General features: G+C 42.7%; 1 protein-coding gene across 10 annotated transcripts in view; it reads left to right on the top strand.

The window, feature by feature from the left end:
- TBL1XR1 (TBL1X/Y related 1) overlaps positions 1-27282 on the top strand; it is a 181158-nt gene that overhangs the window by 121363 nt on the left and 32513 nt on the right. Inside the window, exon 1 of one of the 10 annotated variants that reach the window (XM_059731168.1) lies at positions 14360-14456. The exons of the other annotated variants lie outside the window; for them this stretch is intronic. The gene's annotated coding sequence lies outside the window, so the exon portion shown is untranslated. Of the gene's footprint in view, positions 1-14359; positions 14457-27282 lie in introns of those variants that run through there. 10 annotated transcript variants of the gene reach the window in all.

Raw genomic sequence — 27282 nt, 5'->3', positions numbered from 1 at the left:
GGCAGGAAGTCAGCAGGGGTCATAGGATCCCAGTGAGCTAATCATCCAAATGTCTCTTGAAGGCGTTCAAAGTAGGTACTTGAACCACCTCCGGCAGCAGGCTATTCCAAACCTTGGGGGCCCGGACAGTAAAGAAGTTCTTTCTTATGTCCAGCCTGAAACGGTCATGGAGGAGTTTGTGACCGTTCGACCTTGTCCTCCCTTGGCGTGCTCTGGTGAACAAATGTTCCCCCAGTACATTTAAAAGAAAAAGTGAGAAATTTCTAAAAATTACGGTGGCTTTAAAAATCTTGTCGGAATTATTTACTACACAAGCAAGCAGCCAGGTTCTTTTCATAGTCAAAAGCCATCTTTTTATAGGTTTTAGAGGGAAAGAGGAATTTTTGATTTTGTATAAAATTAGCCTTAGAACAGTCATTGAAACATGTATACACAGTCGTCATACACTATTAGTGCATGTTAGCACATGAGGAAGTGACATAATGTTGAAAGCTTGTAGAGCCACATGATAAATTCCACTATTTTTGCTCAGGTCTCCTATACACTGCCCACAAAACCATTTCCTGGCTTTCACAGAGTTTAGGTGCATACGTTGTACTTGGTCTTGTATTGGGGACGAAAGGGAGGTGATTGGGTTATGAGAATAGTATAAGTTATGGAGAGACGTAATTACATTGCAACAGTCTTTGAAAAAAGAAAAGAAAATAACCTCCAAATCCTGCCATGATTATGTTCCTGCCAATCCTGCCTACATCCCTGCTGAATTTATCATCTGTGCAACTCAACCTTGTATAGTTCTGTCTCCCAACCCCTAGTGGCAGCTGTAACATCTGCTGTGCAGGTAGTTTGATTGCTTCTCCTGATTTCTGACTGCTTCCCCCGTTAGTTCCCAGACAGGAAAAATAGAGTCTAACAAGATGAAGAGAGGGCAAAAGGGCAGGTAGGGGGAAAGCGAGGGGAAAAGATGTGGAGATCATTCAGGCCCACAAACTATCAGCCCCCTTTTTTTGCTTTTATACTACTGATAGCAGGGCCTTGCATTTGGGTCTGCTCTCACCAATTGTAAATCCTTGCTTCCAGTACTCATCACGTAACTGCCTCAGGAATCTTAATTTCAGCTGTGCCAGAAATTACCACTACTGGCTCCCAGCCATAGGCTCCTTTCACCTCCAAAAACTACTGCTGCCAGTTTCCTGCCCCAAGTACCTGCCTCCTCCAAAATTATCTGTGCCAGTGTCTTCCCCTCACACTCTCATGCCCTTGGAATTAACAATACTTGCAAATCTCATCCTGTGTCTAGACTCATTCCTAACCCCTGATCTTCACATAGCTAGCTCCCCCAGAAGTTTTGATGCATGTGAGATGTCCTCTGTCAAAAGCAATTGTGTGATAAATTGCACCAAGAGGAAGGATTGCGGGATGGGTATCTTGAATGGAATCAGAAGAGTAGATACGAAAATGCTAGATTGGTTCTTGCCTCTTTTTAAAAAAAGATGTCAATGTAAAATAGGACACAAATGAAATTGGGACTGAAAATAAATTGTGGAACGAGCCAAATTGTGTGTGCCGTTTTGTGTGTGACTACACTGTCTGTGGACTGTCCAGGCCTGAGAGAAAGGGTTAAGATCACTGGCAATCAACTACTGCCACATTTCCTGTTTGATAAACAGCTACAAGACTTTTTGTGTTTAATGGGGGAAGGCATGCTTGTAATCCTACCTTGCCAAAAACGTGCTACTCATCATACACTGTTTATTTCTCAGAATAACCATTAAGGGTTTCTCTATTGAAAAAAAAAAAAGAAAAGAAAAGAAAAGAAAAAATGTGGGATTTGGCCATAAGAGATTTTGATCTGTTTTTTTTGTTTGTTTCTTCATTTTCTAAGTAGTAGCCCTGACTGCTGCTGTAGATAATATGAATTTACTGAATTTGTGGTTTATTACTGTTGCTGTGTTGTTTGGTTCTTAATTTTTCAAATTGTATTTTTACCTATGGTAGATTATATACCAGGGGCATGCAAAATCCAGCCAGTGTGACAGATTCAGCCCATCAACGGACTGGATCCGGCCTGGAGCGGCCCCCACAGTGCTCCAGATGGGACAGAGTTCCACCCACTCCTGCCAGGGCAGCTGGCACCACACTTTCACCTGCGCCCTGGGCCCAGCCTGGCCCTTGCCAGCATGCAGCTTCTGACAGCTGTTTCTGGTGTGGCTGCAGGCAGCAGGGTGCTGCTTTGCTCCCTTCACCTCCAGCTGCAGCTCCTCCTCCTCCTGCCCCTGCTGCACTGCTCTGAGTGGGGGAAGAGCTTCAGCTGGGCATCTCCTGTCCCAGCGGGCAGGGCTTTGGCTCCAGCTTTCAGCTGCCTTCTATCCACTCTGCCTGCTCGAAGCTATTAGCAGCCACCTGAGGGCGGGAGTAGCGGATGAAAGGCAACCGTGTGCTGGGGCAGGAGCCACCCAGCTGAAGCTTCCCCCCTCCACCCACCTGGAGTGGTGCAGGAGGAGGAGCCCCCACTACAGATGAGGGGAGCAGAACAGCCCCACCAGCCCAGGCCCCAACCAGTGCGTGCAGCTTCTGGCAGGGCTGTCCCCAGTGCAGCTGCAGCCAGTTGGGTGCTGCTCTGCTCACCTCCAGTGGCGGCAACTCCTGCTCCTGCCCCTGCTGCGCTGCTCTGGGCAGCTGGGGAGAAAGCTTCAGCCAGGTGGATCCTGTCCCAGTGAATGGAGCTCTGACTCCAGCTCCCAGCCACCTTCTACCCATTCCACCTGCCCACAGATGGTTGCTCATTGTACCAGGCATGCATAGCAGGTGGAAGGCAGCCAGAAGCTGGAGCCAGAGCCCTGCATGCTGAGGCAGGAGATGCTCAGCTGAAGCTCTTCCATCCCCTTCTCTTCCCTCTGCTCAGAGCAGCGCAGCAGGGGCAGGAAGAGGAGCTGCTGCTGGAGGTGAGGAGAGCAGAGCAGCACCTGGCTGGATGCAGCCGCACTGGGAACAGCCCCACTGGAAACTGCACTAGCCGGGGCCAGGCTGGTGGGCGTAGGTGGGAGCACTGCGCTGGCTATCCCGGGCAGGAGTGGGTGGAGGCAGCTGCAGACCACCCCACCTGGGGGAGCTCTGCTGCACATGCCCTCCCCTCACCCCCAGCTGGCTCCCAGGACCTAGTGCCCAGGAAATCCCCATCATATGCACACATCCCTCCCACCCCCCCTTACAGGGCAGGGGCATGCAGGGAGCAGATTGTGGGTTGGCCTGGGCCCTGGCCCTGAGTTGTCACTGTCCTGCAACCTGGCCCCGTGATCCTAGCCTCAGTTGCCCGTCCTACTTCCAAATACTGCTCCTGGCTGCCAGTAGCCCTATAGCGAGATTTGGTGAGCTGTTTTGGGGGTGGGGGGGAGTGCAGTTAACCAGGCCTGCCACAGCTCATCCGAACTCCCTGTGTGGCCCTGAGGCCCAAATAATTGCCCACCTCCATTACACTATTTTTACCTTTTAAATAATGAAAGATTGTTGAACTAAAGTGGGAAAAATTAAGAAGCAAGAGAACTTAAATGACTTGGACACCCAGACCAAGTGACGCTGAAGTTAAAACCGGGAATCCTGAAGCATGCATGCTTGTTTTTAATTCTGTCTCTATAACCTTCCTTCCTTTTGATTGTAAAGTTTGAGCAATATTTTTAAAGTGATCATATTTTCTCCTCCCCTCCCTTTTTGGATAAGATGCTGTTTTAATTATTTCTTGCTGCTTAATCAGCCTTTCATGAAAAATACAGCGGGCCAAAGTTGTGTTGTACAAGACTTGTTTCCTTTGATCATATTTGCTTTGGTAACGGGCTTGTTTCCTTTAGGCTCCAATCCTGCAGTTTGATCTGCCTTCAGAGAGCCCCACTGATGCTTGGGGCAGGTGTAAAGACATGCCTGTATGTCTCCAAACTCAGGGCCAGGGCTTTTGTTTGCAGAGTTCTTAGCATAACTGCCACATTCCAGTATTCAGGGGTTTCAGTTGGGAACGGAGAGGAAACCTAGCTCCAGATGGTGTTTGTGTTGTGGGTTATGGGGAAAAGTGTAGCTTGTTTTCCAGAGGTAACAGACCAGCAAGGCAAAGGTGGCAGAAACTCTTCTTTAAATTCCCGAGTGGGTCTGCTTTTGCATTTGCACCTTTTGCTGCATGAGCATGCTTCCACTTTTTATTTTCATTTTTGCAAATGTCTATCCTGACTTTTAGCCACCTGGACACTCGTCATGGGCTCACCTAAGATTACTTCAAGGCTGTGAAAATTTGTAAGTATAGGATGTAAAGCTAGGTCCTTAACTTGAGGGCAAAGCTCTCTTTAAGTTTTCCCTCCAGACCTCATTTATGCATACTGTCATTGATATGAACTAGCAAATAACAGTCAATCATGGATTACTTGTCTTAACTCTCTTAGGTAAACACCTTGGGGCCTGAAGCGAACTTGTCAGATAGCTTAAGTTTAATTTATTCTAGGCTTTATAATTTGCTTTACAGCGATAGAGAGCTTTGAGCAGTCAGTGTGATGAATGCTGGCACACATTTTCATTACTAAATTCCACAGTCCAAATGTAGTATGCCTTCTCAGTGTGTTTAATATCTAGGTTAATGTGGAAAAACAAGTCTAAACTACAATGTATTTGTCATTAATATTCATAAGTACTAATCTGCATGTTTGACATCAGTCCAAGACTCATGGGTAATACTGCCCTTCACACTAATAGATGAAGGCCATTATAAAAACATATTTGGTGTCATCTCTGCACCCGTAACTCACTTTGTTTCCACTAGCCAAAGGACACATTGCTAGCTGTTTCTCCATCCTAATATAGTAAAATGTATCTGGCTTCCTCTTGAATAAGTGGCAGTTTCTGATGTAGCAGTGCTCAATTAATGGTCATTAAGACTGGAGATTATATTTCTCCCTTGCTAAAAGTTTATATTTTCGCGGGTAAGAACCTAATAAATTGTAGTTGAAAGACATCCTCTGTGCCCTGTGAGATTTGTTTTTTCATTATTGTATTTTCTCACAGGGGTTTTCCATTTCACCCTTCATTTTTCAGAGACAGTGGACTCACAGTAGTTAGTATTCAGCAGAACATCTGCCTCAGGAAAAAATTGGCAGCTTTCATGCACTCACAAAAGAATTCTGAAAAATTATTTGTTATCCCCAAACTAGATGCTGCCAGAGCGGATAATTCCAAACCCTCTTTTCTCATGAGAATAGCACATAAGAGCAGGCTTAATAATGAGAAAGCAAGTCAGTTTTATTTGCATGTAGAATATATCAAACCCTCTCCACCTGCACTGTGAACAGAACCGCTAGTTACTGCCTCTCTTTTTCTCCCCTTCCTAATCAAATTGCCTGTTTGTATCCTGACTGCCGATGTTGTGTGCTGTGCTTGCCAGTCCAGGAGGTTTTCTTAAGTGGTTTAACAATTAGGAAAAGCAAACATGCACGTTACTGCGTGAACCTTCCCACCCAAGAGTGGTCAGAGAAGACCCATAACTATATTCTGCTTTCCTCTCTTTCTGCCAAACTGTCTGGCTTGTTCATATAATTAATTTATATTTTTGTTTAGTTTTATTTACATGGTTATATGTGTAATAGGTAGGGACCTACTTACTCTGCGGTTTCATGGTTTTCCCCCCCAAGCCAACAACAGTAACAAAAAACTTAATAAAAAATAAAATGCTGGCTCCCCAATGGGAGCCACCAGTCCTTGCTGCCTGGAGGGGAAGATGCTGATTGGTAGGGTGGCACACAGAGCAGCAGACAAGATGGCTGCTGCCCCTTGTCCCTCCTCTGCCCCAGGACTTCTTCACCAATCAGCACTGTGGGGTTAACCACACAAGGGGTAGCCAGCAAGCAAGATGGTGGCCACCCACCAAGATGGGGCTTCTCTGCCAATCCGTGCCAAGGGGCAGGGTCACCGCAGTGGCCATGGAATAAAAACTTTAGGCTTTCATCCACCCACAAAAATTCGTGACCCCCCCCCCCACCTCGATTTTAGGTAGACCCCTAGTAATAGGTTAGTTTCACCTTCATGTGAAAAGAAAATGTGCCTTCTGTATGGGCACTTCACATGTTCGGATAGTCCAGATAAGGGCAGTCCGTCTTTGCAGCTTTTGCACCGAGAGCAAAACAAACGGGCTTCAAGGTAACACTGTAGCAGGAGGTCATATCCGCTCATCCTTCTAAGTCTAAGAGACCAGGGTAATTGGATTCAGTATCTTCAGTCACTCTCTAACGAACAAGGAAGCAATGGATCTGGGAAAAAGAAAAGGGTTTTGTGTTTGTTTGTATTTTAAAGGTATTTTGAGATATTAACACCAACAGCAACTTCTCTCTTTAAGCAAGCAAGCAAGGAGCACCCTGAGCCAAGTCAACCCAAGCCAAGATACTCTGTAGCCGAAGTCTTTAAGAAACACTAGGTATACTTAATAGAGTTCATTGCCATATAGGAGAGACTAGTGCTGTCAGAGCCTGCCCATGCAGATGGATCCCATGGGACTCAGAGCCACCTATTAAAGCTGTATGATCTGGCCTGTGGATTGCTGGCCTGGCCCCAGGCCCACGTGCTACTTGTGGTGCATGGGCTGGATCTGGCACCATGCAGGCTGCAGGCAGCATTAGGGATCAATCCGGGGTGCCGCACACAGCTTGTGTCCCAGACCCTCTCAGCTGCGTGTAATGCTGGGTTCAGCCCACTCACCGTGGGAAGCATATCCCCTGTGCCAACCTCAGAGGCTGGCCAGGTTAGCACATGATGTGGGACTGGCATAGCTATGTGTACTGCACGCAGCACAGGAAGCCACCAGCACAGGGCTTGTGCTCCATGCGGTGCCCTGCTGGACCCAGAGCCAGCACACAGAGCTGGTCAGCAAGGCCTGTGCGGCCAAGCCAGCCCTGCACACCCCATGCTGGACTGGCTGACCCTGCATCTTACTGTGCAATGGCCTCTGGGACTGGCTAATGAGTTGAGTCTGGGAAACTACATGAGGCCTGTACTCAGGACACCTTGTGCCACCTGCAGCACTGGATCCAGCCTGTGTCTCATGGGCAGTGTATGCCACATGCTGGCCCTGATGGTTGGTACATGCGGCATGCAGACAGAACCCAGCATCTGTGGGCGCTCTGCGGGGGGTTGGTCCCTGTCTGGCCTTCAGACCGTCTCAGGTACTCTCATTTGGCCCATGACTCCTACACCTCTGATCTACATGGGAGATAACTTGTAACAGGCGGACAAGAGAGACAAATTGGGTGTGGTGGACATAGCAGCATAAGGCAACAATATAGTGATCAACGTTTTAGCAAAGGAAAAATCAGAGCTTTCTAGGTGAACCCTCCAGGTCAGTTGTTAATGAATTAGCCCTTGTAATGGAAGAGGAATGATAAAGTGTGTTGAATAGAGAGAATCAATAAAGTATCAATGAAAAAAGCAGGGTGTGAAGATCTGAGACCAAAATAAGTTGTTGATGGTAATGATGGTCAGAGAACAGAACTGAGCAGTGGAGTGTATGGTTAGGGCTAGGGTAAATGAGGTTAACGAGCAGGAGACTTTGTGGTCTCAAGAAGATGGTTAACATTGGTGGAACATTAGCATAAAGACAAAGTCGCTGAGAAGATTTGGACATTATGATGGGGGTGGTGGGAACAGAGCTCAGAATAAAAATGAGAAGTTGGCAACAAAAAGTGAAGAAAGAGAAAAATCTATAAAGAGTAGAAAAGGAAGAGCAAGAGTGGAAAGGAGACCTGGAAGAAACGGGGAGCAGCAGGAGCAGGAAAAGAAGAGTCCAGCATACTCACCACAGGAGATGGGAGGGTGACTGTGATTAGAGATGGAGAAAGTATTCAGAGTCGACTAGCTTTGCTAAGAGGTTAGACAATGGATTTGTATGGGATGATTTGGATAGGGATGATCCTGACTGGATGACTTCTCAAGGTCCCTGCCAGCCCTACTTCTTTATGACTCCATGATTCTCTATGATCCCAGAGGTGCTTCTGTGTGAAGAACAAGGTGGTGTGATGAATAGGGAGGTGACTTTGCTAAGTAACCAGGCCCCAGCACGATATAGTTAGACTAAACCAATGTTTCCCAAGCTTTTGATACATGAGGCACCCTTTTATTTTGGATTAAAAGCACGCTTCACTCTTACACCTATTAAAGTGTGTGTGTGTGTGTGTAATATATATATTTGAAACATAACGTATTCCATTTCCCTACCAGAAGAAACCATATCAGTGCTGGCTGAGATGTACTGTTAGAAAAACATCAGGTACATCTTTCTTTTAAGCAAAGGATTAGTCCGTATACCAGTAGTTCTCAACCTTTTAAGCCTCCATGACTTGTCTGAATTTCTTGGCATCCTAGTTGAAAATTACTGACTTTTTTATTTTAAATCTATGGAGCAGGGGGTCTTGATGCCAAAAAAGTTGAGAATCATTGATCTATCTGGTGTCAGGTATCCAGGTTGTAGCCATATTTGTTTGGAGGAAAAAGCAATCGGGGCTTATAATAGAGATGATGATATCTTTTATTAGATGCCAAGTTTTTTGCAGAAAAATGTCTTTAATTGCAACAGTGTTTGTGCCCGAAAGCTTGCTTGCAATTAAAGAATTTGTTTTTGTTGCAAAAATCTTGTTGGTCTAATAAAAGATATCATCTCTAGTACAAGCCCTGATTGCTTTTTCCTCTAGACCAATATGGCTGCAACCTGGATACCTGACACATGGAACATATTGAATTTTAGCCAATTTAAAAAAAAAATGAAATCTTCATAATTTTCCAAGGAGGAAGCAACTCTGACCACCTGAAACCCAAGATACTGCTCCTGCTTTTGTTTCAAAGTAATTTGCATCATCACAGAACGTCACAAGAGGTGAGAGACTCCATACTAGCTATGAACTGCCTGCCCAGAGGAGTTTTCCATCTATTGAAGCCTCTGTAAATTCTGTGAAATATGAACTTTCATTTCTACCCCGGAGAACTTTTGCAATCTTTTCTGCAATGCCTGATGAAGGGTGTTTGTGCCTGAAAGCTTGCAATTACAATTTTTTTTTTTATTTTTATTTTTTTTTTTATTTTTTTTTTTAGTAAAACCTTGTTAGTTTAATAAAAGATATCATCTCTACTATGAGCTGTGATTGCTTGATCTACCTGGTGCCACTTATGGACAGCAAGGGCAGGGCCTCGCCCTACCATGTCCTGCTCTTTCCACTGTCTGCCCCCTCCTGACTCCTGGTCTGTACCATATGGAAAAGGGCAGTTTCTGCTACTAAGGTTGCTCCTGCACGGCTTCGCACACTGGCAACCACCCCTGCAGCCCATCCTGCTGGCTCACGCAGCATGGGAGTGGAGGGGACAAGCTGGGTATAAAGTGTGGATCTATCTGTGTCTGTCCGCCCACCCGCAGGACAGCATGGGAGCTTGGGGGAAGCTAGCCAGGGGCTGAATGGAGATGGGGGAGGCAACAGTGGCAGGCACCACTAGAGTAGTTTGGGCAGATGCAGCATGCCACATTGGGTAGGAGAGCATTTGCCCTGCGGCACACTTCCATTGCTCTCACAGCACGTTAGCATGCCATGGCGCCCTTTGGGAATCACTGGACTAGACTGTGCCCTGCACAATCCTGTTCCTATGCAGCTGTGTCTTTTCTTCAGCCATAAAGGCTAAAACAGAACACTAGCAACACCTCCCCGCCAGACCTGGTGCAGCTGCACTAAAGATAAGCCTTGTCTCCTCTTCTTGCCTTTTGCTTTTGCCTGCCCTGACTACTGCTCCAGCCTTACTCAGCCTTATCTTTCTGCTTTCTCTCATTTCTCTGGCTCCAGGGTAGATCAGCAGATTCTGCCCTTTTTGAATGGGATTCTGGACTTTCAGTCTTGCTCTGGAGTGCTCACACTCAGCATCTAACAGGAGGGAATTAAGTAAGGAAGGGCATGAAGCCAGAAACTAGGGGTTGGGGGATGACAGACATGGTGATATGGAAGAATGAGGAGTGTAGAAATATGAAAGAATGAGGGGTGGATGGAAGCTTAGAGCTGTGCAGATATCATTTGAGGGATGCAGGTTTTGTGTGGGTAGGAAGGGAGGAGGGTTTGGGCAATGGGGGAGAGAGCAGGTAAAGCAGGTGAGAACGACTGCCGGGCGAGAGCAGCGGGAAAGAAGGAACAGAGCAGTCCGTGGGTTCCAGGAGTTAACTCCAACTGTTTCTTAACTGAGCTCCTTTACTTTGTTTCTTTACCTTTTTATATATAATCACTTTTGAAGATTGCAGTGCCAGTGTAGGACTACAGAAGATTACTTCCCCCCCAAAAAAGCAGTTAAGGACTGCACATACTGTATCATTACCATCATCTAGCAATATAGATTTACTAATAACCAATGGAGTCTTTGCCAGACTGATGGGTCATTAATTACAATTCAGTCATAGGGTTTCTAAAATAAACGTTTAAAATCTCAGCCAGTCAGAATCCAGTTAATTTTATCGAAGCCTAGTATAACTTTAAACATTTGTAATAGATTAATAGGAATTATTAGTTCAGACCTGGAACGAGTCTGTTCTCTAACCAATCAGTATGCAGGTGATCAACAGTAGCATAACAAGAAACTGTGTCATTCACAGTGCACCAGTATCCATCAGCTCCAACGACTGATGTAGATGTAATCACTGTATCTAATAGAAATAAAGTCACTGTAATGGAACATTGTCACAGGATCAATGTCTCCTGTTTTGAAAATAAACCCCTCAGCTTTGCCTTTGCATTTATGTACCAGCGGGAGACCATATCATTCAATTCAATTGGCACAGTCCCTCAGAGCTTTGAATGATCTATTGTTGGAACATCAGTAGCAATGTGCTTGAAAAAAAGAGAATGATCTTGATCACCCTTGGAGGTCGCAATATGCAGTGGGTTTTTCTACGGGTGGAGAGAGGAATAAATTGTCTGAGAAACCCTTGGACACTTCTGGAATACCAGCATTTTCAGTGCTAGGTTGTGTAATTTCTGCCTTTTGAATCATAAATCACAAGGTGACTATACTCTCGCTGCTATCTTCAGTGTTGCAGTCTCACACAGAAAGGACACTTTTAAATGCTGATTCCTTCCAAGTTCAAACAGAAGTGCTAAGTAGCATGCATTTCACCTTCATTTCCTGTTTGGAAAGATTCATCCCAAGGTTGTCAGGCATCTGAAATAAGATTTTTCATTCTGGGCCATCCACCGATCCTCCTTAGTAACATTAGAGCCAGCCCTTTGAGCATCAGAAAAGTGCTTATTTGGCTCTTTTCTCTAAAGCCTCTTTAGGGGAGCAGTTTGAGCACTGAGAACAAGTTGTAGGTACTCGTCGGGCACATCTCTATTACCTGCACACTGAACCTAGCATAGCAGACTGCTCCTGCTCTGCAAGTGTGGTATCCCAGAAATGAGTCATTCTGGTGCTGCTAAGGGCGGACCTAGACTGTTTTAGGACTGTCTTGTGTGCTTCTCTACAGTAGCCTCATTGGGTGGGGTATGCTTAGGATGGCCATATGTCCTGGTCTAGCTGGGGCAGTCCCAGATTTCAGAGACCAGTCCTGGCTGGCTGTTGAGAATTATAATGGGTATCCCAGAAATGCAGGGGAGCAGGGCATAGTCTGACTGCAAGCTGGAGTGGCATGGAGTGTCTTGCAGGATGAATGCCCTCCGCGGATGTCCCGGATTTCCTTATCGTCTACCTAGGTTTGCTTCTCTAGTTGCCTTCCTGGGCTTGGCCCGGAGGCACTGCAGGCAATCTCTTAGTTAATTTTTCACTAATGCACTGATCCAACATAGCACTTAAGCACATGGACTTTAAATAGCACCATGCACAGTCTAAAAAAGGGCTGTACTGGATGGGTTTTTAAACAAGGTAGTGGACAGCACTAGTCCCAGTTCTTTCTCTTGTACCTGATGCCTGTAATTTGTTCCTGTTCTGTGTCCAGCTCCCAAGAATCCCTACTCTGAGCCTTGTCTAGGAAAGTACTTTAGTATGTCGGAAGTGATTTTGTGACAGGACCTCTATGTGCAGCTCTCAAGTTCTTTACAGTATTAATTTTAAAAAGGGTATCCATGTCATAGCATAACTATATTGAGAGGAATGTTCCTGTATTTGCTTAAGGATGGATCAGTAAGGCTGTTTTAGTCCAAAAAAAAAAGTCTACCTTTTCACAGCCAGTTCCACTAGGTAGGTATCAACGTTTTGGGGAGAAAATGTAGACTTTTTTTCCCATATGATTTGTACCAAGTATTCATTTGACAGGGCTGCTTTTATGTGGAGCAGGCAGCATGCGGCTCCCATCACGGACTGGCCACAGCAGGTACCATGGGTGCTGGATATGATGTGAGGGGGTTGATGGTCCTGGACTGACTCACCAGGGACCAGAGAAGATGGCTCTGTAGGCTGGATCTGGCCTGCGGGCTGGATCTTTGACACCCCTGCCTGAGTGTACAGACAAGTTATCTAAAAAGGATATGATTAACCTGTTAAATACTCACATATTTTATTCCATTAGTTATACTTACAGCCAGACAGTGGGATCAGATGCTAATTCATTGGACATGGGGGCATTGATTAATAAAGCCTTTAGACCTTGGGTACGTTTGCTGGAATGCCCCTGTTCCCTTCACAGGTGTTTGACAGGATATCTTTTCTCACAGTATTTTTGGAAATAGATATGAGGCTGAAAACTCCCACTTGCTATTGCCTCTATGCTAGTGAGTGCTCTGAGCAGGCAAAGTTTGGCCCTTAAGGTTAAAAGTAGCAGCTTCTGTTATCCTTGTAGTAGCGGAGTATGAAAAATCATACCCATTTTAGAAACATCAGCATTTCCATGCATAAAAGGTGTGCCTGGAAAAGTACCTCCTTTCTTTGTCATTTTAAATAATTGAAATATATTTTAAAATGAGGATACATTTAGAATAGTAAGAATTATTAAATTAGGAAAATCAGGAGAGTTTGTTTACATTATCAGGTCTAGACAGCTGATCATACTATATTGACTGTAACAAGATAAATAGGTGTATGCAAAGGGGTGTCCAGTTCTATACACCAGTATCACATGAAGTTCATGTATTGCTGTCAGCTTTAAGCACTTGCTGAACTCTTGGCCTCCAAGAAGTTATACATTTTTAAATGTTGCAAATAGCATTATCTAATCTTCCAGTTACCCTGGATAGCATCACCTTCAACCCATCAACATTCCCTGGGAATATATATGTATTTAAGAGGTGTTGCCTGACCTTGAATATTTTCCAAGAAAGTTAGTTACACATAAAACAGGCCCTTTTACAACTTTTAATGGTAGCTTCAGGGACTGTGCTGATTTAACATAGAACTGTATCCTATTAACCTGTAGCTCAGATATTTAAATCATTTCATTAAATACCTAAATATAAAGTCATTAAAAGACTTACTTCAGTGCAACTATGGCAAATATTAGAAAAGTGAAAACAAATCCCTTGTATTGTTTTAAAAAGATAACAATAGGCAGATTGTTGCTGTTAAGTGCACTTGAAATTTCTCAGTCTATGTTGAACTAAAATGAATTCTTGCCTAAAAAGAAAAGCATCTTTTAAGGATTGCAGGTAAACGTTTCGTATATATCCTACCTTTAAATCCCCTTCAAAACAGAAGAAATGCACACTCAGTAATAAGAAGTATTACATAAAATATGATGAAAAATGCTTGAAGATAATGAAAACAGTAAAATCACAGTTATGAGTGGGTTTTTTCCCTCAATGTCTAGCTTTGTAATGTGAAAACAAATGTAGATGTGTGACAGATTAGAATTAACTCTGATTTATGTTTCTTTGAATATGTCTTGTGCTTCTAAGTAATTTTCTAGGATTGTTCTCAGACTTGAATATTTCCTTTGTTTTAAAATGAGCTACTCAGAAAGTGTGCTATGAGGACAAAAGAATGTTTAAATTTTTCATGGTACCCTCGAGATACCTAACAGTTTGTCTTAATCATGGAAACCCAGAATTTTACATCCCTCATACTGTATGAAACTCTTAGTTGTCAGAATATTTCAATACAATTCTAAATATACTGTAACTTGTCTGTCTACCAGAATATCCAGGGGCCCATTCTCCTGGGTCACATAGCATCTGACTTTGGGGAAGAGTTCAATAATTAACTACTGTTTTGCTCTAGGCAAAACCGAGAAATAGACTATCTGAAGCTTATTTTATAACAGAACTAAGGGCTACGGGAGGTGATTCTGGGGATTAAATGCCCAGCGTTGCAACCAGTGAGGAGCCGACTATGATTTTTAGTTGGTCTTTGTTGTTGTTGTTGGTTTTGTGATGTTTTTCTTTCAGGTTTCTAATTCTGTATCTTCAGAACATTCCAAACTGGCTATGTCATAATGCACTATACACTCAAATTGGCACAGAAAGATGGAGACTGCTGCCATAAATTAGGTCAGTAAAGCTGAAGTGTACAATACAAATATTTCACTGAGCTACAGGAAGAAAAGACCAGGAAGGGAGAAGTATGTTTTAATACTTATAAATGAAATTGTATTCTAGTGATTTAAAAGTAGCAGCAAAGCTTTAGAGATAAAAAGATAAAGATGTGAAAAGCCACTCATATTTTAGGCTGCTGGGAGGAAAATCAGCAGAGATTGACCACATGGGAAATCAGTAAGGAGGTTCATTAGGTAGAATTACAGGGAAATGTTTTAATGTCTTTTCACATTTGACATGTTATATTGATTCTTGAAAGCAGCAGAAGAAAAATAAAGTGTAAATAATATCAATTAGGAGTCATGAGGAAAAATGAAGAACTAGGGATACCCTTTCATTTTGAGAGAGGCTGCAGAGTCTGTTACAACCAAGCCAGTTTTTTCGCAACAACGTAAAAAAAATCTTGTCGTATCTGAAAGTTTTAAAAGAGATTGTCCAATCACAGACTTTTCAAAAGCTAGAAAAATCCTAGTGCCAGTTTGTACCAAGGAATCTCTTAAGTGACGATGTGAAGAAACATGAGATGCTTGGGGGCACTCAATAATGTAATCAGGGAAAAGACAACATTTTAAGGATTTATGAGAAAATGAAAAAATAACCAATTTAATTTAAATTAATGACCAATAGATGCATCCACAGAAAGACATCTAATGTTTTCTGCATATATTACACTTTTAATGTGCATCGAATCTGTATAAATCTTATATTTATTATACAAATTAATCATTCCTTGAGAGCCTTTAGAGGGACTATTTTTAACATTTTTCAGTCAGTCTCTTTTCTTGGTATGTTGATACTATTAGACATTCTCCATTGTAACTTGAGGAAGGCTTCTGGAAAGTCATCTTGTTGAGTAAACTGGCAGCTGGAATAACGTGGAGGAGTATTGTACGGAAATGTAGATTAAGGCTTCGTGGCTGGGCTCTGTGTCTGCGTGGAGTCCCAGTGAAATCACTGAGTCGGCCATATACTATTCCTTGGAGCAGTAGGTTAGAATGTGTAAAATTTGTAGATCATTACTAGTTCACAATAATCTCTCTTGCAAGCTTCAGGTACCCACGGATAGAGCTTAATTACAACAATAAAGTTCTCTGAGGCCCTGATCCAGCTGCTGTACCTTTTTTAGTTTGCGTTTGAGATCCTCTGTTGTCTGGGTTAATGTTAGTAATTCTCCTTCAAATTCATCCATGTGGAATGGAGACCAATGACATACTTCACCGTCTTTCAGTATGATCTGGAAAACACACTCCTTTAGCCAGCAGAAATGTGATTGTGGTTTATAATAGACAATAAGTGATCGCATTGTTTTAATTAATGTAGAAAACGATGGTAGGATCTGTAGCTGCTATGTGAATGGCAGGTACAGTTGCTGAAGCTAAAGTATAAGGTTAGTTTTTGAACTGTCAACTGAGATCATTCAATCTTTTGTGAGGGATGAATTCTTCTTTTGCCTTGAAGTTTGTTTTGATATTGTATATTTTAAAGGCAGGTGTATTCCACAGCTGTTACTGTTTAGTTGATTTTTGTTTGGGGAATATAAAAGGCTTTTCAGTGATCTCACTGTTGGCTTACTACAGGTCCACAATAACATTCTTACCCCGTGTTGGGCAAGTCTACCATTAGAAACTGCCAAGTGCAGACACCTTACTAACACACTTTTATAACGAAAGGGCATAAGTTTTTTGTGTTGCAGGGGTTTAGGTTGTAGCTGTGGTGGTCTAAGGACATCCCAGAGACAAGCCTATGAGCTCCATTTCATCAACCTGCTGGATACTAGACATCATGGACTAAACATAGACATTGGATTTTTGATACATTATATATAATCTGCCTGGCAACTGACTCCCCAGCCCAGCCCCTGGCTTCTTTACTTTTCATTCCATCCAGGAAGAGCACACACCAACTGCTGACACTTCCTTAGCCTGACTAAGGGTTTTTGAACCCGAAAGCTTGCTTAATAACTATTCTCCAACCATTTGGGTTGGTCTAATAAAAGATATCAAATTCACCCAAGGAACCTTGTCTGCCTAAGTTTTTTGTAAAACTTTACTTTCCTGTTTTAAGTTTCAATTCCTGAGTAAGGGCACTTTTAATAGTAGCGGAGTTCACAGCATTACACCAAAGGATATATGAACACTTTGGTTATGACCCCCTGAAGTGTTTTAGAACTTTCCCATAAAATTTGCTGTGAAGCTGGAACCTGGTTCTGAAAATGGAAACGTGAAAACTGTAATGTTTATTCCACTAAGAATTGGGGGGAACCATATCAGTCACAATAAGAAGCATTCTCAACTTGATTTTACAGTCTCTGCTCTGAGCTAAACCTAGTTTGAATCTATTTTAAAGGTGAAATATGGTCGTTCCCAAGGCTTACTTAACAGCATCCTTAGCACTTCGGCAGTCTTTTTGTAGATTTTTCAGGGGTCCTTTATAAGCAATTGTGTGTGCACTCTTAACAGTTACTATTAGGGTTTCTGGTGAAGGAGGAAAGTTAGAGATCGCCTCTTTGAAGACGGGTTCCCTATATTTTGGGGATATTCCTGTTGTAGCCAAGGTGCTGATAAGCTGTTTATGTATGAATGTGCTTTGCAAGGATGCTTGGCGCATTCGCTGAGATTTCTCTTTTTACATTGTGTAGATCATTTTCAACTTGTGGTCTGTGGCTCTTTGGCAGTCCAGAGACTGATGGTTATAACCAATCAAAAGTATGTGAATACCCACACTTGTAATTCAAAGAGGTCCACACCTCCATTCAAAATTTCCAAAGGGGTTTGCACCTCCATTTGAAATTTTTTTAAGGTCTGCAAGTGAAAAAAGGTTGAAAACCACTGGTATAGATAAATCTTAAAGATGGCTTTGGGAAATTACTTTGTATTCTACTGCCCAAGGCTCTTAGTAACTCATTCAGTTAGCAGGTATTAGCAGCAAGAACTGCTGGAGTTTCACTCACGCATAGGTGCAGCTCATTAACTTCACCCAGAGTATCAGGTAGGTGGAAGTTGTAGTAGTAAGGGTTAACTCCCTTACTATAGAGTGATGTCATCGACAGGAAGTGGTCAGTCAACCAGTTTGGGTCAGCGGTTAGTTGTTACAATAAAGGCTTAATGAGAACAAGAAGTCTCCCTGCCTCTTCCTAAGATCCAGAACAACATATGGTATCAGCAGTGGTGAATCCTGCCACCAACAGGAAATCAAACGGGTGATTCCCGACTGATGAATCCAACTCTAGCAGCAGCTGAATCCAGTGTAGACCAGAGCTGGACTCCTCCACCTGCAGCAAAGCCCAGTACAGCACTGAGGCTGGCTACAGAGATGGTGCAGACACTCAAAATTGCACCACCAAAACAGCTTGATTTCCAATCCCCTAGAATGTGGCCCCGATGGATCAGGCGTTTCAATTGCTTCAGGGAAGTGTCGGGCCTGGACAAACAGTTGGAAGGAAGTTTACCAAGTGAGAGCTGTGGGAGATCAGGTGGATGAAATTCTGCTGTCGTTGCCTCTTACAAATTCAGAGAAAAAGCAATATGCTGCAGTGATAGAAGCATTAACTGATCTTTTTCTGGGCAAAAGAAATGTGATTTAGGAACAAACTAGATTCAGTCTTCATAAACAGGAACCTTTAAAATCTGTAGCCAGATGCATCACATATTTGTATGCAATGGCCAAATCTTGCCAATATGGGGAGCTTAAGGAGGAGCTAATTAAGCCCTTAGTTGTGGGGCTTCATGATATACAGAGCTCTCTCAAAGATTACAGTTGGACCCTGATTTAACACTCCAGAAAGCTATCACACAGGCTCACTAATCAGAGGTTGTTAAACAGCAGCAAAGAGAAATCGGGAGTGATTCTCAGTCCTGTCACGCATTAGTTAACATGGATGCCATGCACACTGTAAAGGAACTACAAATACAAACAGAACTGACAGGCACAACGGACACGGGGAGCGGTCCCACCAGCATCCACAGCAGCAAACAATTGGGAAAGGAGGCCAGTGCCACAGGTGTAGACAAACTCCAGAACGTATTCATGCTCAGTGTCCTGCTGCGGAAGAGATATGTCTTTGCATTTTTAATGCAAAGATGACACTGAAACGGAAATGTAGAAACCAGGAAGTCTGTGTGATTGGTAATCCTGCTTTGCCTTTACTTGGCTTACAGGCACTGCAACTTGTCTATCAGCTAGATGAAATGGTGAACCAGAAATCCTTGGAGCAGTACTACAGAACCAAATACCCATCAGTCTTTTCTGGTCTGGGACAAATGTCAGGTACATATCAGATACGCCTGATATCAGATAAAATCTGATGCCATTCCATATGCATTAACTACTCCAGGACAGGTACCTTTGCCACTAATGGTCAAAGTTAAAGAAGAACTAACACACATGGAGGAAATGGGAGTAATTATAAGCACTGAAGAACCTACTTCTTGGTGTTCTGGGGTGGTGTTTCTGCCAAAACACAATGGTAAGATTAGGATATGTGTTGACCTCACACAGCTGAACAAGTACATTTGCAAGTAAAGACATTCTTCATTCCATAGAACACACCTTGGCTCAACTTGCAGGAGCTAAAGTTTTCACAAAATTGGATGCTTGGGCAGGGTTCTAGCAGCTTCCTCTAGCCACTGAATCGTCCAAGCTAGCAACTTGTATTACTCCGTTTGGATGCTACTGGTTTAAACGGCTACCTTTTGGAATCTCATCGGCTCCTGAATTTGTTCAGTTTCAAATGTTACTGGTATTGGATGGCCTAGAAGGTGTTCTTTGCCACGCCGATGATATTTTGATTTTTGGGACCCCCCAAGGCATGACATGATGCAAGAGTGGATGCAACACTCAGAAAACTCTGAGAAGCTGGAGCTACATTTAATAAAAAAGTGCACCTTTGCTACTTCACAGCTCATATTTGTGGGACGTTGGATTACACCATATGGAATCCAACCAGACCCATCAAAAGTTGCAGCCATCAAGGGGTTTCTGGAACCCAAAGATGTCCTTGAGTTCACTTGGAAGGGTTGTTTGCCTTGTTGGTATTGATTATTATTCCCATTACTTGGAGATGGTACAATTACAGAGCACCACAACAGAGAGTTATAATGGCATTGAAGAGCATATTTGCATGCCATGACATATAGCTTCAGTTTTAAGAACTGATAGTGGCCCACAAGTTTTCTGGAGCTGTGTACAACCCTCCTACGTATGATCAATGACTTGGTTCCAAAACTTGTTGATCCACAGGAATTTTGTGAGAAAAACAGATAAAAGGCTCTTGCAGATGGAACTATGATGCCAGGCATGCTTCAAGACATGGACCTGCTCTTTTACCCCAGCAGGAAGTTTGGATACCAGATCCAGAGTCCAAGGCACCGTCCAGGCTAGTGCAGGTACCCCTCATTTGTACTGGGTGGAGACACCTAGTGGTCTCCTCCATAGGAATCGAGAACATTTTCATCAGATTCCACCTGTTTGCCACATGAAGTCTGGACATGCCTCGGTTCCGATGAAGAGATTAGATCTGTGAATTAGTCTGGTCTAAATGAATAGATTTACCAATGTTTCTGCTTCGTTTAGGTTCCTTTTGTAACTGTATATCAAGCTATATCTCCTGAGAGAGGGGGATATAGTAGTACGGGTCAACTCCCTTACTAAAGAGTGATGTCGTTGACAGGAAGTGGTCAGTCAACCATTTTGGGTCAAGGTTAGTTGTTACAATAAAGGCTTAATGAGAACAAAAAGTCTCCCTGCCTTTTCCCAAGATCCAGAATAACACCGAAGTGACCCTTCCAGAACAGGAAGCTGGGACGTAGGAAATCCTCCAGGGAAATGCAGGCAACCCTCGCTTAGCACTCGTAATTGGTTCCCGAAAAATTGAGCGTTAAGTGGAAACAGTATTAAGCAAAACAGAAAGTTTTTGACAAACCAAGATGGCAACCGTGAGCGTTACAACAAAACTTGCTGAGTACTAAGTGGAATCGGGTATGAATGTAAAATGAGTGTTATAATGAAACAGCGCTAAGCGAAACAGCATTAAGTGGAGGTTGCCTGTACTGGGCTCATGAAGGAAATGCAGGATTGTGTTTGTTTTGATGTTATTGAGTTAATAATAAATCCAAATCACAAGAAGGTATTATATGTATACTTACGTGCTTTTGTTGACTCGGGATAGGTGGGTTTTCTTTTGAATCCACAACCTGATTGCTCTTTGCTTTAAAAAATAAAATAAAATTAAGCTTCTTATCACGGACAGTAATATTTTTGACCTAGCAGTTACCCATACACAAAGTAAGCGGGGTTGAATTGCTTTCAAATGGGGGAGTACTTATGATCTACTTTGTTAATTATCTGTGAGTCATCTAGCCTCCAAAAAGGTCTTGACAAGATGAAAGCATGAGTAGTTTTCTTTCATGTTACATCTCAAGCACTACTCTGACAAGGTTTAAGTTTTTTCTAGGTAACATTATACAAAAGGTTCGTGCAGGCACAGAATACAAAATATTAAGATATTAAACAAGCAAAGGAAAACAAGGACATTCTTGAGTGCTAACTAGTGCCAAAGTGCTTTCAGATTATCTTGACTTGACTTCAGCATGAGTGTTATCAGTCACAGCCTAGTTATTTGCGTCTTCCATGAAGGAGATGCAGACCCTGGAGGATATCAGCAGCTGACAAAACCTTTTTTTTAAATGGTCTGGGTGAAGGGGAAGAGAGGGGGGTTTGCTAGAAGGCTCCAAATCAGCATTACTGCTGAAAGGGGTTGGTCAGGTCAGGTCAGTCCCAAGGCGGCTGCAATTGTTGGGGCACCTTAGATGCTGTAACAACCCTCCTCCGCTCTGTCGTGTGTTTGACTAGCTTTATGCACTCTGCCAGTTGATGCCCCGTCCATTCTTTAATACTGGTTTCCCCAGCTCTTCTGGGTCTAGCTCTTTTCTTTTTCCCTCCACTGCACCCTGCATTATGGTGTTGGTAAGGGTGACCGGCCTTCTTGTGATGTCCAGCTTCCTTTGTTGCACAACCTCCCACAACAGTTTGTAGGTTCCAGTTTCGTGACTGATTTGCTGCTGGACAAACTCGTTGGTCTGGTACGACCGATTTGCTGTTAGACCAATTTGCTGTTGGACAGACTCATTGGTCGGTGTATGAGAAACATTTCAAATTTAAAGGGATTGGGGGAACACAGAAGGTTTTGCTTTGTGACAAACATATAGCAGTCACGAGCACAACCGCAACTACTGCTGCCCATATTAATTGTTAACATATTTAATATTAATATTGGTCATTAATAATAACTATTAATAGTAGTGTTGGTAAATACACATTTACAGCACCCTCTCCCCCCCCAACCAGTCCACTACTTACTACTGGTATCATTTGAAGAAATAAAGAGTGGCCTGTCTGTCAACTCCACTGAAAATCAGCTAGACTAGGAAAGGGTTTACTTTGTTCATTTTGAGAACACAGTTATTGTTTTGGGAAAAGAAAGAAAAGGTTTGGAATGCTGTCCTTCAATAAGAACCCTTATCATGTATGTTCCCCACCCACCAATACATTTTTTTTTTAATGCATCAGGCCTTTTTTTCTTCTTCGTTGGCAGATCAGTCACTCCACAGTTCAGCTATCGGCACTCCTACATTTCCTAGAAATTTAGAAAGTAAAACAGACTAAGTACAGCCCTTCTGAAGCAGACTTCTTTTTAAGCAGTGGGTATTGATCCTGTGACACTTCTATTATCTTGACTTTATTTCCATTGTACCAAATGACTGATGTAGATTTTATCAGATCCTTTGAAAAAAATATAGATTGCTACAGGAGATAAAATGGTGACAGTCCTTTTCTTACAGGCCTGATTTATTCATATTGCAAAGTAGACAAATACTGTGGCATAAACTCATATATTTGTAAATTTATGTTAACTTTACAAAAATAGGCTAAACATTTTTAAAAGTACCAGAACACAAGAGATTTTTGAGGATATTTAGATGCACAATTCCCTAAATACCTTTAAAAATCCAGCATGAAATGTTTCTTTGTACCTAAGTCACATTTACAAAAGGGATTTAGGAGCCTAGCTCCTGTTGATTGTCAGTAAGACTTAGAAATCTGTGCGCCAAAGTCTGATTTGAAAATATTACACATCATTGCCCTTTAAAGGTGTTACTTTCAGGAGCTATTTTCTGTCTTTCCTCTGAATTTACTGTATTGCTGCTCTGATTTACTGTTGTCAGTCTTGGACTTGGGATTTTTGGGAGGGCCAGCAAGAAGATTAGAAAAAAGGCTTGTATATAGTTAATATAAAATTGCACCTATTTTAAGGAATATTTTAGTGGACACTACTAAATTAAACTGAGCATTGGTAGGCAGCTAAGTGCATTCAGCTACCAAGGGATTTCATGTGAATTCCAATTATTTTTTGTTACTTCTCTGTGTCTGTCTTTCCAGTTATTTAAGGACGGTTCCAAAATAAATAGCAATTTTAATGTAACATAAGTGCTGAAAATAAATACTCATCTTACTTATTTTCCATGGTTGTATAGAAATCCATGCAGGAAATGCATGGGAAATAAAGTAAAGGAACATTAATAAATTGAATTCACTAAAAATGAGCCATCTTATTTGCTTGCCCTCTTTTATATTTTTTCCTGTTCTTTTACTCTTTCCACATCTTGCTTGTTCTTCAGTCTTCACTTGCTAAAGCAGCCAGCCACCATTTATGAGCTCTTCTCACTACTCTAAGTAGTAGTCTTGGGGCTTTTTTTCACAGATTCACAGAAGCTTAGTTAGGGCTGTTCTGCTGTCAGGGAGAACAGACTTCACATGACTTGTAGCTTACCTAATTGGTGTTTATGTATATAGTTTTTTCTTTGGGAGAAAACTCTTAAGTTGAATAGCAAGTAGTGGGTGGGGGTTGATTTCTGTGTTGAGCGCTTACATTGGTGTGGCTAGCTACTCCAGAATCAATTCTTAACTAGACGCACAGGATTTCAGCTTCTAGCACAACCTTAGTGGTCTTGAAGCTACTCAGATTTGTGCCCAGTGGTAACAGCTGTCAGATGATTACTTGAACAGTTAAGGTTGCTGGAGTTGAAGGCCATACCCAGCTACAACTCCCAAGTCAGGAGGCATGGAAAGAGCTGACTTGGATTGGCGTTGGCTGCTCTTCTTCTGATGGTTCATCTGCAGCAGAGTAGCTGGCCAAGCTCGCTTTGCTACTGCTTTAGGGTAGAAACAGACATCACCAAACCGAAGTGGACATGTCCTACCACAGCTGATCTACTTTACTGGGTGACGTGCATGTTGCCCCTTGTCCTACATCAGCGGCCTGATGCAGGATAAGGGGTGATGTGTTCCCCTTGCCTAGGGATTCCCTGGGTCCCTTGCAGCCCCTTGTGGAGCACTTTGCTGACCTGTGCTTCACATGAAGGCACAGGTCAGCATAGGTCTTGGCTCAGGGAAGCACTGGAGCTAGGGGATCCCCGTTTTCCCATGCTTTCCTGCAAGGACTTGTGCTAACCCATGCCTTTGTGTGAAGCACAGACTGGCTTGTGTCATAGCAAGGAGCTAGTGCTGAACCAGCTTAAATTGGGCACAATGGACATTTATACACATACCTCTTTGTCCTGCAACATGCCAGAGATATGCCACTCGATTAATCGAGTCTGCTCCACACGCAAGCTGATGCGAACTGCGCTGCAGCGTGTGTGGTTGTATAAGCAGCAAAATGCACATCACCATGCAGAAAATGGTGGTGCGCTTTTGAACTAAAACAGCTTTGCATTTTAATTCAAAAGCACGCAGCTGCCATTTTCTCAGCGCTGACACACATTTTACCACTTATACAATTGCAAGTGATGCAGCGCTGGGTGCTTTTCAAAGTGCCCGGCGCTGCAGTGCTTCCATGTGTAAAAATGCCCGGTGGGAACTGAGACCTAGTTCTGCACACGACACTTTCATGGGATAGGAGTTTGTCAAAGGAAAGATTTATGGCCCCTTGACTGCCTTCTGTGTTTACCTCCACATCTTCAACTGCATTGAATTTACCCTCTAAATCTTTGTCTGGGGTTCCAAAATTCCTCTTTGCCCTTTGTTGCCTATAGGGCTTTTCACCTACCTTGAAGTGGCCAAATTCAGTGGTAGAGTGATTGTATGTGCTGATCTTGGGGTAACGAGTGATAAAGCTGTCTGTATCAGCTTTGAATTTATGCTGGAGAAAACAGATAATATACAAGGATCCTGAAAGACACCAAACATTTCTGCAGCCCTTTTCCCATTATAGATCTTTAATCTTTTAATGTCCTCATCAGGCAAATTGTGTGTTTATTTAACATAACATTACTTGAAAAATAAAGAAGTCCCTGTTCCAAAAGTTTGTGTTACACTGCCACCTTTTGACAGTTGTATTTGACAGCAATTCTCTTGTGGGACAAATGCCAGTAATTTTTCCTCATTTTACCAGACATCTTGCTGGAAAACAGTTGAGCCAGCCTTGAAAATTTTTGACTTGCTTACTTGGCCAAGGTGACTAACACTTTTGACAGGCAAATTAAATATTAGTTTTACCTTATCTTTCGATTATCAGGGTAAAGGACAGATGGCAGACACATTTGTATGACAATTTTGCAATCCTGCTTTGAAGGTAGACCTTCACATATTAATAAGGCTATTCATCTGTTAAATATCAAAGGTTTGTAGTCATATGTGATTGCTTCATACTGTCTATTCTATTTTTTTTTGAAGCAACACGATCTTAAAAATCAGTAACGGTGATAGACCTATAATAAGGAAATGGGGGGTGTGTGTGTGTGTGTGTGTGTGTGTTACAGGGTACCTTTTGGAAACTACCCTTTATTCTGATAGGTGAATGTTGTTTCCTTATCCATGTAACTCTTCCTCTTTAGCTAGTGGCTTTGAATCAGAGCATTATATATACCAGCTTTGATAAGACAACGTTGTTTAATGTAGAAATTAATGCCTAGTAAGTCATTAAGTACAGTAGGCCAAATTGTTTGTGTGCAGCATGGTTGAAAACTATTTTCTGTATTTTCATAATAAGCAAGTCTTATCAGTTTATTTACACCTGTTATAAATTTGTAAATTATTATAGCAATTACAAAATTTACTCGCTTGTCTTGTAAGGCAAGACATCTAAGCTTTCAGCCAGACCACTCTAGAGATATGCATCTTCAATGTTTACCCAGAAACAACTGAACTCCCCACCTTCTTTTTATTTTATTTTTACCTTTTCATACGTAGCATTTAATGACTTTACTGTCACTAAAGAGGCTACGCATTATTGGGGGGGGGGGGGGGACGGGAAAGGTATTAACATTTCTTTAAAATCTGGACCTTGGGTGCCGTTAGCTAGCAATTCTTAAGCCCTGAAATTTTTAGCGTTGTTATTCCTTCAAAAGAAAGAGCTTTGTTAGTCTTCAATGTTAGTAGTTAGCCTGCCTTCAAAAGAGAGAGAAAAGAGTTCAGGAACTGCAGCTAGACTTCTTCATTTAAAAGAAAAAGGCCTAGAAAGAATGTTAAGTCTTTTATATTTTAGCAACCTTGTGACCCTGATCATGGGGGTTTTGGTTTAGATTTTGTGCTAACTCCTCCTCTTGGAGCTCTGCCTCCTTCAGCAGTAGCACTGAATGACCACACAACCATCCTACGTGTAGGTGCAGCAGGTGCTGGCTGCCTCAGGTTTTATTCCTGTTCTGTGAGGCAGAAGGCAGGGTGGGATGTTACGGTAGGACCTAGTGGTTCAGACAGAAATGACATTTGTGGGTGACAGCCTGCCTTGTCAGATGCTATGAACCTGGCTATCTACCTGTTGTATTTATTAATCTTGGAGTAGTAAATTTTGGAGGTGGGCAGTGGCTCAGCTCTGGCTTCAGCTCCAGGCTCAAGGGCTAGAAACTTTTTTTTATATTGAAGAAACGTGTTATTTTCAGTCTCTGAATTAATCATAGAATCATAGAAAATTAGGGTTGGAAGGGACCTCAGGAGGTCATCTAGTCCAACCCTCTGCTCAAAGCGGGACCATCCCCTATTATATCATCCCATCCAAGGCTTTGTCTAGCCGAGTGTTAAAACCGTCTAAGAATGGAGAGTCCCCAACCTTTCTGAATAACCTGTTTAATGCTTTACTACCCTCCAAGTGAGAAAGTTATTCCCGATTATCTAACCTAAACTTCCCTTGCTGTAACTTCAGACTGTTGCTCCTTGTTCTGTTATCCGTCACCTCTGAGAACACAGTGCTCCAGATATGGCCTCACCTTGCTGAATAGAGGGGAATAATCATTTCCCTCGATCTGCTGGCAGTGCTCCTGCTAATGCAGCCCAGTATGCTGTTAGTTTTCTTCATACCAAGGGCACACTGTTGGCTCATATTCAGCTTACTGTCCACTTTAACTCCCAGGTCCTTTTCTGCAAAGCTGCTGCTTAGGCCAGTCAATCCCCAGCCTGTACTGGTACACAGAATTGTTGTATCCTAACCACAGGACTCTGCACTTGTCCTTATTGAACCTCATGAGATTTCTTTTGGTCCAATCCTCCAGTTTGTTGAGGTCTCTCTGAATCCTAGCCCAACCCTCCAGCATATCTACTACTCCCCCCAGCATGCTGGTATCCATGAACTTGTTGAGGGTGCGCTCTATGCCATCTTCCAGGTCATTGATGAAGATATTGAACAAAATCGGTCCCAGGATCTACCCCTGGGACATTCCACTTGATAGCACCTAGCTAGACATCGAACCATTGATTTACTACCCTTTGAGCCCAGTAATTCAACCAGTTT

The sequence above is a fragment of the Alligator mississippiensis genome, chromosome 7 (assembly GCF_030867095.1).
Source record: "Alligator mississippiensis isolate rAllMis1 chromosome 7, rAllMis1, whole genome shotgun sequence".
NCBI lineage: Eukaryota > Metazoa > Chordata > Crocodylia > Alligatoridae > Alligator > Alligator mississippiensis.
Note: the sequence above shows the minus strand (reverse complement) of the source record. Positions and strands in the feature narration are given on the sequence as shown.